The sequence below is a fragment of the Martes martes genome (assembly GCF_963455335.1).
Source record: "Martes martes genome assembly, chromosome: 5".
In the NCBI taxonomy this organism is placed as follows: domain Eukaryota; kingdom Metazoa; phylum Chordata; class Mammalia; order Carnivora; family Mustelidae; genus Martes; species Martes martes.
Window position 1 is genome coordinate 141,325,485 of NC_137892.1, and position 16,155 is coordinate 141,341,639.

The window sequence follows — 16,155 nt, forward strand, 5'->3', positions numbered from 1 at the left end:
GGAGTATTCAGGAGTTCTCAAGCTACCTGATTTTCTGCTGTACCTCCAAAGGCAAGAACTGTAACTCAGCCACATCAGTCCCCGCACAGACCCTTGTGATGTGGTCAGGTGGAAATAAATCAAGCCCCAAACGGCTCCGCGGGTCCTGCACGCACCAGCGCCCTTGGTAATTGACCAGCCAACTTTGCAAATGCCGGAGCTCCCCTGGCAGCCTCTGCCGGCGGACAGAAAGGCAGCGAGTTCTTCCCGGCGGCCCGTTACTTAAGCTCCCACCCAGCCCCGCGGCGGATGGGTCTTACCAGCAAGCGGAGGAGCAGCGCCCGGGCTCCCCGGGAGCCGGCGCCAGTTCTGGGCAGCGGCAGCAGCGCCACCCGCGCAGCCGGACCCGCGCGCCTGCCCCGACCCGGGCTCGCAGGCTGAGCATCCCTCCCAACTCCGGCGTGCGGCACCCGCCGGGCGGAGAGGGCTCTCTCTCTGATTGGCTTCCATCGTCGCTACAGAATTAAAAAAAAAAAAAAAGAAAAAAGGCACGCACAGCCACCGCCGCCGCCAGCAGAGACCGAACCCACCTCTGCTCTCCTTTCCGCGCCCGGGGAGACCCTGTGACCCGCCCGGGCTGCTCCTGCCTCCGCTTCTTCCGCGGTCGCGGGCTCCGCCGTTCTCGCCGCCGCGGCTGGAACTGCAGCTCTCGGGATGGGAAGGTTACGGGCTGGGGAGAGCTGGCTCTTGTGGGCACACACTGATTTGCAAGTGAATGAAGTGGGAGGGAGCAAAGAGAGGAGGACTTTGTTAGCGAGGCCCGGCGCCTGCCCCCGCCCGCCCCCTCCCCTTGACAGAATGACTCCCTGTGTTTGAAGTCCTGAGCGATTCGCTCCCGGTAACACTCCCTCAGCCCCAGGCTCTCCTTTCCTTTCCTTTCTTATTTTTGGGGGTTAAAACATACTCAGAACTTGGGTGACTCCATCTGTTTCCTCCTTTATACTGTCAAAATGCACCTTGTGCTACGATCCGCCAACAGTCGGATGTTCTTTTTCTTTCTCTCTCTCTTTTTTTTTTTTTTTTCCGACCGAGCAATTACAGTTCCCAGGGACATAGCACCTCGTCGCGCTCGCAGCCGGCCAGCTTCGTGCTGCGGCTCGCATGACACGCACGCACACAAACCAGCGGGTCTCCGGAGAGGACAGTCCCGGTGGCTTTTCTACACAACACAAAGAGGCGTTCTCCAGGCGCGAGCAGACACACATTCAGACGTGTCTTTGCGTCCATCCTACCAGGAAGGCAGGTTTTTACATAGTTCTGGGATCTCTGTTACTCTGTCGAGTGAGTGAGTAAGCCCCAGGATGGGGTAGCATGAAGCCGTGCTTCCCTGGGCTGGCAGAACCGCTCCAAACCCGATCCCTCAGGCTTGCCCGTGACTTCCGGCTGATTCCATCTTTCTAAATGAGTTAATGCAAGGATACAAAAGCCGTGCAGAAGAGGGGTGGGTCATGACAGTCCAGGTCTGCCTGCACTGGCTCGAGATCTTTCAGGAAAGTTCCTCAAGTAGGACACCCTCCAAATTGAACTCTTTGGTACGCACAGCAGTTGGAATAGCTATATTTACAGTTACAGAAAAGCAATTTCTAATAGTAGCTGTAAAAGTCTTAAGCATGCCAGAGTATTATTAAGTGAGAGTAATGGTTTTCTACATGGAAGATGTAGACATGAGGGAACCAGGCACTGCTGGATTAGGAAAATTAAATCTAATTACCATAGTGATTGCACCCAGGGTCAGTAGCATCCCAAACCAGCTGTTTGTGTAAGATGCAAGTTCATGGGGAGATTTCCATTGCCTGGTGCTCTCAAAACAAAATCCTGGCCTCTTTGGCCTCTGAGTGATTAAACTGGTTGGAGGCCGGTCTCCTTCCCAACTAAGCTCTTACTAGAAAATCTTTTCTTTCACTAATAGAAGTTCAGGCATTTAAGTAAAGCCAAAATCAGAGTAGTTCCTCTAGGCCGTCTGTGCTTCAAAGAAGTGTGCTCAGAATGGTTTTAGCACAGATGTTCCGCACATGGAAGATGGAAAGACTCTGAATTTTTTTCTTGAAAAGATCTTCTCCTAATGAAGAACTGCCACCAATTTACAAAGAAAGACTGAACATTTTTTCTTCGAGCAGCTATTTAAACTCTTGCAGAGAAAGGACAGGCAGGCTGAAATATGCTTCTGATTCATAGTTCATTCCTCAGATTATGAATTTCTCATACAATTAATTGGAAATACTAGTGCTTTATTTTGTATAGTCCTTTGCTGATTACAAAGTACTTTCATAGACTATTTTATTTAATTCTTCTTCCAACAAGTGATATGATTTTTCCTCATCAGGACAGAGGAAATAGATTGATGAAGAGATCGCATAGGTTAAGTAACGTGTCCAAGGCAATAAGACTGGTAAGCAGAAGAGGCAGACATACTCCTGGAAAAATTGTGTTCAGGGGTGTATGTATATATATAAAATATGCATACTACATATAATTTATATGTAATTTTTAAAATTATGCATTTATAAGTATGCCAATAAAAATAAGTCACATTTTAAGGGTATCTTTTACAGAAAGATGTGCAAATTAACTGATTTTTATCATAAAAGTGGGATACTAGTGGAGTTGATGTTCTACCCATTGAACAAGTTAATATCTCACAAAGGTAATCTCTAATTGTTTGTAATATACTACTCTTCAGATCCCGTTAAGCCACATATCAAAAGTGGCTAAAACAGCTACTTTTTATGAGGAATGGATAAACAATCAATTTACTTCTGAACAGTGACAGCTTTGAATCACATAAAGGATGTCCCTTTTTTTTTTTTAAGATTTTTCTTTCTTTATTCAACAGACAGAGATCACAAGTAGGCAGCGGGGGCGGGGGGGGGGATGCAGGCTCCCCACTGTGCAGAGAGCCCAATGCAGGGCTCGATCCCAGGACCCTGAGATCATGACCTTAGCCGAAGACAGAGGCTGAACCCACTGAGCCACCCAGGCGCCCCAAGGATGTCAGTTTTATACTAAAAAAAGTTTTTGTGTGATTGTTGAGGATCTCTAGTAACATTTACCACAATCATTATTAATTTCCAGTTACTAATATTGGCATGGATGTAAATATGCATAATTACTTTATTCCAATTTCAACGATGAAAGAACTGAGGGTTCCCAAGATTAAATGGTTACCTGGTGTCCCGTAAGTCCTGTTTCCAGTTCATTCGCTGGCACACCAAAGCATGGTGGTGAGTCACAGAAGCTAATTAGAGATAGTTAGACAAATGTGGGGGAGGATGTCTTTGCTATCATCATGTGGGCTCTTTTTATGAAACATGAGTGGATGTTCTGCTGGGTCTCTGGAAAGGCCCGGACTCAGACACCCGGGAGCTACCAGCGCTCTACCTGTACTGCTACTTTTTTTTTCCTCACAGCGCTTCTGCCTGGGTTTTCTCTCCCGTCACAAGCCTTCCTCTGTCAGTCAGACCTTCATAGCGGCACCACTGACAGCTCCTGAGCTTATTGGCAGGAAGGGAGTGTCCCCCTCTTTTTGCTCCATTTCCATTTTTATGATTGTTCCTACATTCTGGTTGCATCAGCAGGGGCTGGGGCGGGGGGAGGCAGCAGGGTTATCTACACACTGGGTCCCCTAGCAGGGAGGGTGTGACCTCCTGACCTGCAAGACCTCCCGAAAAGTGTCATGTGTCACCTAGTCTCTTGTTTAGGAATTCGGTACAGCCGAATATCTCATCTGTTTTTAGGTTAGTTCATTATTTTATATGCTTCAGTCAGAATTACTTGTACTTCTCTCCTTTACAGCTTGCAAAGTTTCAATTAAAAAAAACCTCCTTCATAGACCATTACTAGGGATATTAATTTTGATGAGGGATTTTTCAACTTCCACTAAATCTCTCTTCAGATGATTAAGAGGCCATCTTATCCTTATAATGGGGATGCATATAAATAAATAATTACAAGTTCTCTGACTTTCTTTTCAATAATATACATCTGTATGCAGTGATTATCTGGTAAAAACATTTTCATGATCATCAACAATTATTCCTGATTAGAAGAAAAAGTTCACTTTTAAAACCATGCGCCTAATTAAGAACCTTGGCATGAGTGGATGTGCTTCAACCAATCCAAATCTTCCATCTAAAATTTACCTTAAGTACGTTGCTACCAGAAAAGGTACCCATGTTATAGTGCTTATTACTTAACATCACAATGTGCACAAGTGAACAGATTTCACTGAGGAATGAATGCCTTATTCCCCCACTCTGCCATGTGTGTATATGTGCACACGATCAAGCCCATACACCCCATCCCCTTGCAGTGGTTAAGGGGAAAAAAGGTTTAACCGCTCTTGGTATTATTGAACTGAAACGAGGAGACAGGAAGCCTCAATGGAGTTCTCCTTTTGTAAGAGCCATAGACGTCTCAATACAAGCTAAAATAAATTCACACAAATTTCATGTGCTTATCCAGGTTTTCTACTCCTGGGAGAGTTTCCAATACTGTATTTAAAATGGGTTGGATCCCAGGATACATTAAGACATTTCCCTTTTGGTCATTATATTTGACTCATCACCATAGGTAGATTACAATAGCCAGGAGATTTCCAAATGCGGTAAGTGCAGGACAGTACAGTCTTACTGATCTATCAAGGGCATTTTAGTACTCTGGGAATTTCAGGCTGGTACAGTGGACTTCAACTTTTTGCCAAATTCTTTTTATATTTTATTCATGGGTTTGTGGTAGAATCTAAATTTGCTTGATCAGTTATGTACGATCCAAGTTTGGTAGACTGTACTATGTCAATGAGGGGACATGTCCTTGTTCCGAAGAAACAACCCATTAAGAGAGTAAGTCTCAGTAAAATAACTGGTGTAGACCAGAATAACTGAAAATCCTATACTTGGATCTGGAGGGTAAAATAATGTCTTTCTTTTGCTAATCCCTGTCCCAATTATAGAAGCACTTGATGGGAATAGTGGCAGACTAGAGTAGGAAAACAATATAATAACACATATAATATATATAATATATAATATAAAACAATATAATAACATATGTTCAAAAGTATTTTGGGAATTTATAGATTTTTGAAAGCATTAAAATTTTATAAATCTTGTCAAAAAGAAGACAAGGACAAAGACAGGAAGATGATCTTATAAATGTTCTTTTTAGAATAGACCTGACCTCACCTAGAGCCTTCTTTTCTTCTTTAGGCACCACACTTAAATATCCTTTTTCTCTTTTTGCCCCTTCTTTTGGGTTTCCCTTGTACTTTGTAGTACTCTAGCTAGATTTCATAGTTTATATAATCTTTTCAATCACTAGACTGTATGTCATTGATTTATTAAAGAGCATTTGTCTGTTTGGTCATCGTTTTATCTCCTGGTACTTGAGAGAGTGCTTGGTGCCTACATGTATAAATAGATAGAGATCCAGATAAAGTAAAATGGATTTAGTAGACAGAACCTGGAGATGGCACAGAGACTTAAGACCATGTTTATGAATTAAAGATAATAAGACCGGAAAAGGGAAGGATCAAGTAGGCCATGAGCAGTCTTTAAGAACTTGAGCCGTGCTGTGGAAGGAAATTAGACTGGCTTTTACTGTGATGGAAGCTTCAATTAGTATCAACTGGTGGAGCCACTGGAAGATACTGCATCTCACTGATTAGCAGACACCCATGTTCTCATATGTTAACATCTCTGAAAGTATGATGCTTCTTACAATTGACATGATAAGAAAGCACCATGTCATGGTATAATTGGCAGTGTCTTTTCTTTCTTAATGACACATGAAATAGTGATGCAACTTACTACCATTGGCATCTTAGATCTGATGACATGCAGATGGTAGATTGCAGCTTAGCATATGGAAGAATTTTCAAACTATTAGTGCTGTTGAAGATGAAAGGTACTGGCAGCTTCAGGATAGAGATGAAGGCTTTCAATCACAGACTAGACAAACACTTGTTATAAGTGAGCTCAAGCATCAAATTTGGGATTGAATGATCTTTTACATCTTTGTAAACTAGAGTTGCTTGGATTTTGACCCAACCCTCTTATTTTTGTAGAAGAGAATACAAGGATCATAAGATTACATGCTTTGTCCAAAGTCACATATCTCTTCAAAGGTCAAGACTGGACCATCCATGCCTCCCACTTCCTAATATGAATATACTTTCATTTAGTGTTTTTCCTTATTTTCTCTTCAGGCTTATTTTATCTAAAATGGGATATAATGTTTTGATAAAAGCAGTAATTAACATTTGCTGCATGTAGATGAGATGGCATTTACTTGTTCTTTACATGTATTATTTCACTTAATCCACCTGGCAGCCTATATGCATGCTAGGTATTATTACTGTTCTTGTTTTCAGGTGAGAAAATTGGGCAATGGGAGGTAGAATAATTTGTTCAAGGTCACATAACTATTATGAATCAGGCTGAGATTCAAACAAGTGAGTTCCTATACTCTTAATCATTACATAAGGACATAACAGATTCACGGAATTTACTGTGTAATCTATATGCAGTGATGTACAAATCAAAACCTGCCATAGTCCAAAATTTTTTATTTTAAGATAAACATGCTTTGGAGTACATTAGTGTCTTATTTATTATTTGCTGGAAGATATCTGGATAATAGTTTCAGTTCTCTACTGCATTTATGTCCAAACAAGACCTTAGGTGCTTTTGTTAAATCTTAGGGCCAGCAGGAAGCAAAGACAATTTGGTTTTATTCTTTGCCATGTGCGTATCCAACCCATGCCTACTTCTACTCTTTTCCTATCTGGAAGTACCCTAAAGTTCAGAAAAATCAGTATTTAGCTTATTTCCTGACCCCTGTTTTGTATTCATTGTGGGCCCTTGGCCATCTGTAAAAATGCGTTGACTCTTAATGTTTTTTTTCTGAGAAGAACTCTCTTTGTGTGCCTCAGGTCAGTCTTTATTTATCAAAAAGGAATTCTTCATAGGGATGCAGGCAGAATTCTTGGTCACAGCTGAGGTCTTCTCATTGCCCCCTGGGAAGCTATACTTAACAGCTCTCTTACAAGGAAAAACATAAATGGAGAAAAAGCTGCCCAGTGTCAATTAGGGAAAATTTTTAAAGGACCTCAGTTAAGTTCATTTTGAGGTTACCTTTTCAGATATCATAGTATTAAAAATCTTTAAAATATTTTCATATACTGGTGATTTACTGAAAAATTATGTAGCCTGTCTCTTGGCCTTAGTTTATTTATCTGTAAAATGAAGACGTTGAAATAGTTTTCTGTTCCAGTGGTTTCTGCGACTTTTCTTTAATGTTGCTCTTTTGCTTGTGGCCACTAGGGGGACGAAGAACAGACCTTTCTACTGAAACTCGCCGTACTGATTTGAAAGAATGGCCTTGCAGAACAACCATAGGGAAAACTGATTTTTCTTAGTGAGACATGGAATATTTAAAAATGCCTTTTATTAGTTGTTATTAAACTATGTTATGAACTAGTTCTTCTTTGTAAAATTTGAGAATTTATGGGAAGCCATTATAGTAGTCCCTCAACTGTGGGAGATATGTTCCAAGATCCTTTCTGGATGCCTAAAACCACAGATAGTACTGAACCCAAAATATACTAGGTTTTTCCTATACATAAATACTTATGATAAAGCTTAATTTTTAAATTAGACACAGTAAGAGAATTGTAACTAATAGTAGGTAATAATAATAACAATAGTAACTAATCATAAAATAGAACAATTGTAACAGTATGCTATAATAAAAGTTATGTGGTTTTCTCTCAAAATGTCTTATTGTACTGTATCCATCCTTCCTCTTGTGATGATAAGAAATGATAGAATGCCTATGTGAGGAGATGAAGTGAGGTGAATGACGTAGGCACTGTGGCGTAGTGTTAGACCATACTGACTGTCTGAAAATATGTCAGAAGGAAGATCTTCTGCTTCTGGACTATGGGTAACTGAAACCATGGAAAGCAAAATCTCAGATAAGGGAGAAACTACTGTGTTACAATTTCTGTAACCAGTAAAGTCTTGAGAGTAATGATGTATCTCCGTAATCATTACCAGGTAGGAGATTTCACTAAGTATATTAAGTATTTGAGCCTTTTGAAAAGTATCACAAGCCACAATATTTTAGGAATGTAGATATAGACATTTAAAGGACATTTTGAGAAATTTTAGTGGTTATCAAGATTGGTAGTAAGTGATATTTTCAGAAACTAAAGCAACACAAATAATAAATTTCTAATTGCAAAGCTGAGAGAAAGCTCAATGTTTTATACCTGAAAGAGGTCCATAGTATATAATAATCATTAAAGCAATTTAGGAGCTAATTTATTAAACACTTACTACATGTCAGGCAATGTATTAAAAGCTTTTATTCCACATATAAGTGAAACCATATATTTGTCTTTCTCCGCTTGACTTCACTTAGCATAATACCTTCTAGATACATCTATGTTGTCACAAATGGCAAGATTTCATTATTTTGTATGGCTAACATTTCCTTGTATATATACTGCATCTTCTTTATCCATTCATCTATTGACGAACGCGTGGGTTGCTTCCATATCTTGGCTATCCAGAGAACAGACTGGTGGTTGCCAGAGGGGAGGTGAGTTGGAGGGATGGCTGAAATAGATGAAGAGGATTAAGAAGTACAGACTTCCATTTATAAAATAAGTAAGTCAGAGAGGTGAAAAGTACAGTATAGGGGATACAGTCAATAATGTTTTATGACGTATGGTGACAGATGGTGACTACACTTACTGTGGTGTGCATTGAGTAATGTATAGAATTGACGAATCACTATGTTGTACACCTGAAACTAAGATAACATTGCATGTCAACAATACATCAATAATAACAAAACCCTTTTGTTCATACTCTTTTGATTCTCTCAACAACTCTGTCAAGTAGTGACTTGACCATGCCCATGAGTAAATGGAGATTTGGGGCTTCATTACCATGCCTGTTCCACTGCTGGCCTGTCCTCTTACAGTCCTGTACATGCTCTTACCAACCAACTGTATCACTGCCCATCAGGAATAGCCTATGCAAAGTGTCCCTCCTTCATTATAAAATGCTTCGTGTTACTTACTACTTTGCATGTTTACTACTATTCTTTTTAGTAGAGGGTGCATATGTTGTTAGCCTTTTTGTTTTCAGGCAAAGCAGGCAAACTCAGAAAGGTTAAGAGTCCTGAACAAGAATCTACAATTTGACTTCAAAAGAATGCATTAGAAACACGAATATTTAATCTTCTACTATTAGAACCAGAATCTGGAATGGAATGAAATTTCTACTTTCTGAGTTCTTGATTTTGAAAAGCTTATGCTTATAGTCTGGTTGTCTCCAACTTAAAGACAAGACCCTAAAATTCTCAGAAAGCTTGAAATTCCCATTTTTGAACATTGATAATCACCCCGTTTCTCAGATGCCTATTATGCCAGTACTTTCTAAGTTGCCTTGATTCCTTAGGATAACTTTCTAAGGTCAGTATTCATCCCGTTTTACAGAAGAGGAACACGAACCTCAGAGAGATTAAATAGCTTATCTGAGTCACATAAGCCAGCAAACAGTTGTTTTGTTTTTTATTTTTTAAACAGTTGAATTTGAATCCAAATCTCAAGTATGACTTGAACTTAACATACGTAATGAGGTTCAAAGTATCATCTTTGTTTGAAATGGTAGTGGTGACACTTTCTATTCTTAACTGTAAATTTGACCCGAGTTGCAACTGGTAAGCCAGGAAGCCTGTGGCTTTATGTGAATGTGAAGAAGTCTATGCGATAGAAGAGCAGAATGAAGTTTCTGTCCATTTATTTTGTGAAATGAGATCATTTTTTCATGCAGAAAGAAAGAGAGAGAGCTGTCCCATCCCTGGAGTGATTGGCTGTGAGCAGTGACTCATGGTCATTGGAACGCAAGCACTGACCACTGGTGTGATAATATCTAGTTAGTCTGTTAATGTTCCCACCACCCCCAGTCCTAGGTGGTAGAATCTTCCAGTCGCCTGCCTGATCCCCGCAGCTCAGCCCTTTATTTTTAAAAGTTCATTTCACTTTTTATTCATTTAAATATAATACTTATTTAAAGTGGAAGGAAGGGAGCGCAAAGCCTGCCTTCCTTACTCCCCTCAGCCTCTTAGAGATGCCTCTGGAAGATGGGTGGGGGTGGGGAGAGTGCTGATAAGATTACGTAGCAGCTCAAAATTAAATTGATGATCCTTCTTCAGAGGGTTTCATTTTAAATAACTAATGATACACATAAAGTTAGACCAACAAATAGTACCATGTTATAATGCCCCTGTACTACTTTTAATTTTTTCTTGTTGGTAGTTTTCATCTGTGACAATTTATCCATGAGGGTTTTGGGTAAGTGCACGCAAGTTATATTGTAAACTTAGATTTTGTAGTGACATTGCTTATTTTTATTTGTGCATTTATCTACACATATATGTATCTTTCATCTAAGTTTTATTGAAACTTGTTTGAAACAACATTCTGCACTGAAAATTTTTAGGTTTTTTTTTTTTTTTTTTAAAGATTTTATTTATTTGATCGAGCCCGATGCGGGGCTCGATCCCAGGACCCTGGGATCATGACCTGAGCTAAAGACAGAGGCTTTAACCCACTGAGCCACCCAGGAGCCCAGGTTTTTTTTTTTTTTAATTAGAGAGGGGGATGATGGGCAGGGGGAGAGGAAGAGAGAGAATTTCAAGGAGTCTCCACGCCTGCTGCAGGGCTGATCTCATGACTCTGAGCTTATGACCTGAGTCAGACACTTAACAGGCTGAGCCACCCAGGTGCTCCCAAAAACTTGGACGTTTTTGAAATGTGACTGGTTTCATGGGTATGTTTAGTCAGACTCCACCCCCACTGCCTGTCACTTCCCAGCTTCTACACTTGGGACTTTCCCATAAAATTCTAAATACGGCAGAATGATTGGGGGAAACTTGAATTATCTGCATAAGTATTGCAAGACTACATTTAACTGTGATGTTCTGTTTGACTCCTTACTACCTCTTCCTCCCTCTGCTAGGAGAATCTTGGCTACCCAAAAAGAAAATGATGATGTGATTATGATACCAGGGAAAAGTAGTTACAGTGTGTCTTACTAGGACATTTTCGGGCACATATCTTATTTCCCTAGCATTCATATGGCCCATGATTACAAACATACAGAGTTCTTGAAGATTGATTAGACATTAAAAATACAACATCCTTTTGCATTTCTAAATGAAAATCATTAGAACAGGCTATTAAAAATGGCAGGGAAGTACATAGCCTATCGGATGAAACATTTAAATTCAGATTTTTCTGGTGCAAGTTTTTATGGTCGAAACCGTGTGAGAAATATGACTTAGTTCACACCTCCTTTGAATCCCTCTGCATGTTGCTGCCTCTGCAGCGTTTTACTAAAAAGTTACAGTGACTTCAGTGAGATTCTGTGATAAGCTGAACTCCTCACAGCTTGATCCTTTTCTGACTTTGTAGTGAAAACCACTGTTGTTGAGTGGAACACAGGTTGCTGGTCGCTCTGCTGGACCTGGCATTCGACCCAAATGCCTCGTGTTTATTCCTTGCTGCCTTGGGTCACCATTTGATTGCCCTTCTGCTGCATGCCTCTGAATATATTCTCGGGTGGGATAATATTTTGGGGCTTAATACCTAAAAACAGAGCGTAGCGGTCTGGATCTTCCCATAGAACAGATTTCCTGGTTTGTGGTTCCCCCTCTCCGAGTTGAGACTGATGCAAAGATGCTGATGGGTTTTAGAGGCTGTCCTCGTGGGATGTGGCAGCTTGCCACGGTGCCATCAGTTGAGACTAATGATTGTACAGAATTCTCATGAAGCAGATGGCTACTAACCACAATATTAATATTATTTTGCTTTGTACATTTAGAAAAAAAAATCATTTCCACAGTAGCAAAGGAAAACCTCGTTTGGATTTTATAAAGAATGATCTGCAACAGAAATAACATGCTGTCAGAACCTGTTTTATATGCTTTCATTATCAGTGACAAATTGTGATATTAATTCTATAGCAAATTTGTGCTTGGGATTTTAGCATTTCTCTCAGCCATTTCCTTCTTGTGCATAGCTAGCTGTAGAATAAAATGCTGTGAATTTTACCTTGGAGGGATCGACAGCTGGATTTAAATGTTACCTTTGTAATTTGCTTAGAAATACTATTGTTTATAAATTTGAAGAGTGGATATTCTTTGACAGGATTCAGAATGAAGTCTGGGTTTGAGGTAATTGCTTAGATAATCCAGGTAGCAGAGACACTTCTGCCTGGATTCCCCCAGTAATGTAGCCAAAACAAAAGAAATTTATTTCTGTTTGAATTAGTCAGGTAATTACTTCTGTGCTCTGCTCTGCTTTGCTGATGACATTCTGGTTTGTACGTGTTGGGAGAGATGATGGTACAGTCAAGTTCATGTTGATGGGATGGCTGTCCTGTGACCTGTGTATTTCAGCCATGGGTTGCCAATCATGATCTTATTTTGATCAGTGGTCTGGACCTTCTGTAGAGCTATTTTCAGGATAACTCACAAACAGAGGTAACTCAGGAATGCCTAATATTAGGGCATTGGGGAATTTAGCATGACTTTGCCTCAAGCACAAGAATTTTAAAATTTGGAACACAAGAGTGAAATGGGACACACTTGGCAGTGGTGTGGACCACTTTCCTGCTCATCTCTCAGATAGTTGTGAAGCCCGGCATAGGCAGGCACAACTCATTGTGTGGTTTTTCTGAATACACCAGATGTTTGGAAATGGCTTTTTACCTGTTTGGTTTTTGACTTTCTTATTCTTGTTCTTAAAACATAATGTAAAAAAGGAAGGGGAAAAAACCCTGTGGTTTTTTTTTTTTTTTGGGGGGGGGGATCTAGTAGTCTAACAAGAGAGACATAAAATGGTAAACAGTTAGGAAATGGCTAATGAATAAGAGAAGAAGAAAATAACATCTTTTTTTTTTTCTTTTTTTGTGGGAAGAGTTGGAAAGCAGACGTAGTAAGGGATGAGAGTCATATTACACTTAGAAGGTCTATTTTGAACTCGTGGTAATTTGTTCCAAATCTGAAACAAGAAAAGTAAAGGCTTACTCAGTATCCAAGTGGCTGTTTCTTAACAAACCATCCTTAATTATACTCGACATGTAGTTTTTGATCACTTAGCAGTTTTACAGCAATAAATTAAAAGGACAGAGGGTGACATGATGTTAGATGGAAGTTTAATGGCAGTGGAAATGACAGCTGACCTTGAGTGGAAAGATAACAACCAGCACCGCAAAGAAGCGGACATTGAGAGTATTATAGCAGAAATACAATGACACATCCCCAGGAAGGTGGTTCTGCAGTTCAAGAAAAGTTAAATTATAGTCGCTTTCCCTTAGAAAGCCAGGAATGGTTTCTTTTAGAAGCTGATGAATGAGTCGATGATGACATTTGGCATATGAATAGGTGTGCTTCAGTAATTTGGAAAATTCATTTATGTGGAATAGTGGATTCCCAGTGATGCAGTTCATTAAGTGTCTTTGCATTCGAGTTGGGTCATATCAAATCAAATACTCTATCCCTCCCTGGGTAGTAATGATTCAAGGAATACCGGTGTGGGTCAAATACCTGAAATTATTCACTTGGTGATTCATTCCTTTGGGCCTTGAAGGCATTTTCATTTCCAGTAACCTCCTTATTTAAATTAAAATGCCTATAGGTCAAATAACTGTATCCTGGTAATCCATAGGAATTACATTTATTAGATTACTTCTGGCAGCTAGATACTGTGAGAATTTTATGCAGGATGGGCACCTAGTCATTTCTTGAGCTAAAACTATCTCCATATTTTGGGTACTGAGGAAAACACTTTGAAAGCAAACTCAGCTTCTTTCAGTTCTATAACACAGCTGCTCAACCTTCCTTTTCACCTTCCTGGGGGATAGACATCTAGGCTTGAGGCCCTGGAAACTCCATCCACGGGTGCTCGCTGTAGCTGACAAATTACTGGGTCACTCTTTTTGACGACACGACAGGCTTGCTGAGTCAATGATAACCACAACTGCAAAAATAAGCTTCACAATTCAATGGCACTTAGTTATATGCAAGGAAAGTTCAAGGAGGACTGGCAGTGTTGCCTAAGTTCGGTGGGGAAATAAGAAACACATGCAGTTCCGACTAATGTCTGCCTCTGTGAGCCACGGTGCTTCTGGTGAGTGATAATGAGGGGGAAGAAATGCAGGCTGCGGAAGAGGGCAAGGAGGCTCTGTAGCTGTAGCAAGTGTGGAAATCAAGCAAACTCCCGGCCAATGGGCCCACCTTGGTTGGAGGCAGCACTGGTGCTCAGCACTACCCACATCCCTTCCAAGTGGAAAAACATTTTGTGGCAGGATTGCTTGGCCTTAGGGTGTCATCTATCCTTGTTTGCCCTGGATGGTTCCAGCACCTGCCTGTTTTACTGGTTTGATTGTTGATAAGGCCTTATTTGACTGTCAGAATGTTCTGGATGGGACGTTAAACAATGACATGGTTACTCTACTTAATTTTGAGTGAAACAGAAGAGAAAAATACGAAGCCTATTTTGCAACTGATCACGTACAGATAACCTTACTCACAACCTCTTACTTCCTTACAAGCGAAATAAAAATGCACCTGACAGTCGTAAGTCTAGTTTCCTAACTAGTAAAGAAATGACATCCAACTCTACAGAGCCTTCAGCCTTCTCCCCCTACTGCCTTTATGTTTTATGGAGCCACCTATGTTCGCTGTGAAATTGAGAATAACTAGGCAAAGACGAATATTTCAGGTGAGAAATGTAGAAATAAACAATGCTGTACTTCTGTGTTTTTTCTAAAGTATATTCCAAGTTTATTCCAAAAGGGATGGGAAGGGAAAAGACGAAGTCCTTAGAATCGGTCCAGAGGAATGTTACTACTCCCAAACCAGCAGCCTGCTGCTTCTGCCCGAGTCCGCCTCCGCCCCTGGAAGCCCACCCCACCCCACCCCACCGGCTGGGGAGGTGAGTAGAAAAAGAATTTATCATCCTTTGCTGGTCATTAACACCAACCGCAGTGGACGGTAAATTTTTTACATTCTTTAGGAATGGGTCTGGAAAACAGTTTCAGAATTTTTCAAAGTGACTTTTGGGGGCAATATTCATTATACCAGGGATATCCTTACAAACAGGAAGCACATGAAGGTCTGTCTCTCAGCAGTCACAGAAGTGCTTTTAGGGTGTTCCTGGTGTTAAAAATCCCTATGTGCTAATTTTATTTTCACTCTCTTGTGTAACACTAGTGTTCTTTTACCGTTTGCTCTTGGAATATGCTGGTTGTATTCCTCACCCTTGGTGAAGGCCATTAAGAAATTTGAGTATCATGCTTGCCTAATTGGACCAAATCTTGCCTTTTTGGTGTTTGTTCATTACCTTCCTTCTCTGTGCTTACTTTTTTGTCGCTTTCATGACAACACTCTTGGGGTGCCTGGGTGGCTCAGTCTGTTAAATGTCTGCCTTCTACTCAGGTTGTGATCCCAGGGTCTTGGGATTGAGCTCCACATCTGGCTCCCTGCTCAGTGGGGAGCCTGCTTCTCCCTCTCCCTCTGCCTCTCCTTGGGCTTGTGCATGCGTTCTCTCTCTCTCTCTTTCTCACTTACTCACTCTCTCAAATAATTAAAATCTTAAAAAGAAAACACTTAAATAATTAAAAAAAATCTATTTACTTGACAGAGAGAGAGCGAGCGAACACAATCATGGGGAGCTGCAGAGGGAGAGGGAGAAGCAGGCTCCTGGCTGATTAGGGAGCCTGATGCTTGGCTGTATCCCAGAACCCTGGGATCATGACCTGAGCCCAGAACATTGGGATCATGACCTGAGCCCAGAAGCCTGGGATCATGACCTGAGCCAAAGGCAGCCGCTTAACTGACTGAGCCACCCAGGTGCCCCAAAAGAAAACATTCTTGAGGAAAACCTTGGGGATCAAACAGGAGGATTTCTCAGGCTGTAGTACAAATAGCTAGGGAAGTATGGCGGGTGTGAGGAGGGCACATGAAGTGTGGGGTGAAGTGAGAAGGAAGAACTTAAGACAGTGTAATGAAGAAATGCTGTTTTTAGGACCCCAGTCCTGG